General features: G+C 37.6%; 1 long non-coding RNA gene across 1 annotated transcript; it reads right to left on the minus strand.

Annotated features, from left to right (window-relative positions):
• Positions 1–1,329: 1,329 nt before the first annotated feature.
• Positions 1,330–2,588, minus strand: LOC143415010 (uncharacterized). The gene is made up of 3 exons (XR_013095619.1): positions 2,350–2,588; positions 1,872–1,935; positions 1,330–1,498 (listed from the first exon to the last, which is right to left on the minus strand). It is a non-coding gene; the product is annotated as an uncharacterized LOC143415010 (long non-coding RNA).
• Between the last annotated feature and the right edge of the window lie 200 nt (positions 2,589–2,788).

Consider the following 2,788-nt stretch of genomic DNA (forward strand, 5'->3'; position numbering starts at 1 on the left):
GCAGGAGCAGTTTTGTCTTAGTTGTGAGCTTTTCTTGAGAGCTGAGTTGCATCCAACTCCATTACCACCCATTGAATCACCTCAAAAGTGTAGCAGAGCTGTGATGGGTAACTCATATTGAAGGAATAAAAAAGGTCCAAACAGCATGGCTACTGCAAAGGTCACGTTATCCAGATCTTGAAGAACTACTATACCCTCGATGATGATGCCAACATCAGAAAAGTCATTGCCTGGCGCATCTCTGGAGACAGATGTTCATTGTGGTTTTCTCAATCTGTGCAGTGGCCTCAGTCAAGTCCTGGTTAAACACAAAACATTTTTTTAAGATTCCCTTTTAAACTCATCTCTTTTGAATCTACCAGTTCTAATGTTAGAGTAATTTAAACCATAGTAAATAACTATAGCCAAAGAGTGGCCTGCCATGCTGCCATTCATGGTCTAACAGAGTTTCTAAGAGAGAGTGAAAAACATAATAATTTCAAATGCTTTACATTAGTTTTTGTTAGAAAGACACCGGCCCATCAGAAATCCAGGCTATGTCACTCAGAAGATGTTAGAATTTAGACTTTCAGCCCCACAATTTGGTTAGCTGTTGGTCAGTTGGTCTTTTTTTTTTTTTCAAACAAAAGCTAATGTAAATATTGGGGGGATTTTTCTTTGTTCACTAGAATGACAAATTTAAAGTTTTTTCACACTGATGTGACCCCTAATACAGGGGTAGGGGTGGGGCCTCAAGGGCCGGCGGCCGAGTTCACTACTAGGCCTCATGTGAACTTCAAATTATTAAAGAGGACTACTGGTCCTAACCAGTCCAATGAGGATCAAGTGGATAACTAAATGCATTTTTAAATGTTGCAAAGCCACAATCTACTCATAAAACACTCACCATGAACTCCTGCACCAAGATGTTGCAATTGTCTTTCACACAGATGCGGAGCACTTTGATGAGACTCCCTTTGAGCATTAATGTCATCCTAAAGTAATATAACAAAGAAAACAGAGATTTGTGAACTTTTCAGTAGCACAGAAGAAAATGATCCCAGACAAAAACTTGACTTTTTAAACCAGTCAACATGCAACACCAGCATCTACAAAGCAATATCAAAAATTCCTGTTTGACATCAACTTTATGGATATATAGTTTCCAGAACATATATTTTTAAAAAAAGATGATTTTTTTCTCAGTGGGCCAGTAAATGCATGACAAAAAAGAATGGCATCCTTTCAGTGGAATCAGTACTCACAGGTAATAGTTGACTGTTTCAATGGATGCAGCATAAAAATCTTTTACTGACCTAATGCAATACATATACACTTTGTAGTTAAAGAATTTTAAAGTTCTTATTGTCATCATGGCAGCTACATCCTTTAGCTTTGTGCACTGTTCCCCCGATCACTTTGCAAACACTTTCAGCAGACTGTCAGAGAGAAACTCAGCTCCGTCAGAAACCTTGACTGTAAAGGCATGGTTGGGATGCACTGGAATGCTGCATTTTATCTGAAATAACATTTTGAAATTTTGAAATAACAGCAGGCACTGTGCTTGGTTAATCAGTAATGTTTTGTTGAATAAAAACTGTGTTTCCAGATCTTATGGGATTAAAAAAATCCAAAGATGTTTGTTTCTGATTTGCAACCCAAGAACCCACAAGTTACAACCTCATTTTAGTTCAAGTGTGCATTAATGTGAGTCCAGTAATCACCTTTCTGACAATACATACAGGTATAAGTTAAACCTATGGCAGATTTTGGATTTCTCAGTTGTTTTAATAGGGTGGTCTATTTGTGTATGCATGCACCTAATAATTATACAAAACCTATTATAATTAAGTTACAGAAACCTTAAGCGAAAATAGAATATACTTTCTTACCATAACACCTTGAACCCACAATCCATCAGCTGACTCCTGGTGAAATGCAGAATAGATGTGGTCTCTCAATGTGCAGCAAAAAAAACAAAAAGAAAAGGACAGCAGGTGAGGCCAGGAGGGGTAGGGATGTAAGCTAGCATAATGCCGCTGATGATATTAGCTAAAGCTGTTCAATGTCCAAAATCTCACTAACACCACGGTGCAGTAAATACACAATGTAACTGAAGAGTCAGTTGGCAAATCTATTCACACAGAAAACCAAATTATGTTATGAGTGCCTCGTAATTAGGTTTAATGTGATATTACGGCTCTTGTGCCAAAGACAAATTCAAATGAAAAAGCGCCAATTCTTTGACAACAGATAAAACAGCAAATAAGCTAATGGCTCTTTTTTAGCATGTTACATGGCGACACTCTAGACGTTTAACTACATTTGGCTGAAATATGGTAAATATTAATTCAAAAAATCAAGACATACCAAAAACGTAGAGTTGGCTGCTCGACTTGACTGAGATGGATGCCTTTTTTGAACCACGATCCAAAGCCCGCGAGATGAAATCACGCGTGGTTTCACGAGATTTAACGTTGCTATCTTATTGACTTACTTCACCTGAACATGATATGAACAATTTAATACACCCTTTCTGCATATCATGTAGTTTTTACACTATATAGTTACATTTATCTTTAAAACATGAGGTAATTGTGTTAAATACATGCAAGATGCTTACATAAATCCAAGAGATGGCCAGTCCCTTTTTTTCAGTGTAGAGGAGCCTTATAATGCTTTGTGGTTCAGGCTGCTCTAAATGTTTGGTTTTAGACAGTGTTTTTTTCCTCTTGCCTCTTTATGATGTGATTGAGAGCAGATGTCGACTGACTGGGACTATTTCAACGCTCACATAACAGTGTTGGGG

Source organism: Maylandia zebra, linkage group LG23 (genome assembly GCF_041146795.1).
Source record: "Maylandia zebra isolate NMK-2024a linkage group LG23, Mzebra_GT3a, whole genome shotgun sequence".
Lineage (NCBI taxonomy): Eukaryota > Metazoa > Chordata > Actinopteri > Cichliformes > Cichlidae > Maylandia > Maylandia zebra.